Below are 446 nucleotides of genomic sequence, written 5' to 3'. Positions count from 1 at the left end.
TTTTTTCAACAATTCCACGCCCGTTACGCTTTCATGATTCGCTCTCTTATCAATACTTCATGATGAGTTTTTAATTAATGAGAACACCGACGGTTCATTCTGCCATACCAGAAGTTACCTCATTAGAAAAGATAACGAAATCTCTGTGATTTTTAAGTCATAGATGAGACGATTGATTAGTTTTTATTTTCTCTTTGCCTCTTCTTAAGTCTATATCTATGTATGAAGGTATTATTTGTTACATATGGAAGCCACGAATGGCCGTGGCGCTGCACCCTGACGGGTCATGATTCACGCGGTAGCGTTTGCCTATCGTATAGAATAGTTGTATTAACCAATAAATGTGAATCCTCCCTCTATGCCAATCGAGACTGAAGTAAACAATCCATTAAATCACGTGCCATTGTTTTGCGGCGGTGCGGGAACATCCCCTCCAAGGTGCAGAA

This window comes from Penaeus monodon, chromosome 32, assembly GCF_015228065.2.
Source record: "Penaeus monodon isolate SGIC_2016 chromosome 32, NSTDA_Pmon_1, whole genome shotgun sequence".
NCBI lineage: Eukaryota > Metazoa > Arthropoda > Malacostraca > Decapoda > Penaeidae > Penaeus > Penaeus monodon.
The sequence above is the reverse complement of the archived record's forward strand: the minus strand, read 5'-3'. Positions refer to the sequence as shown.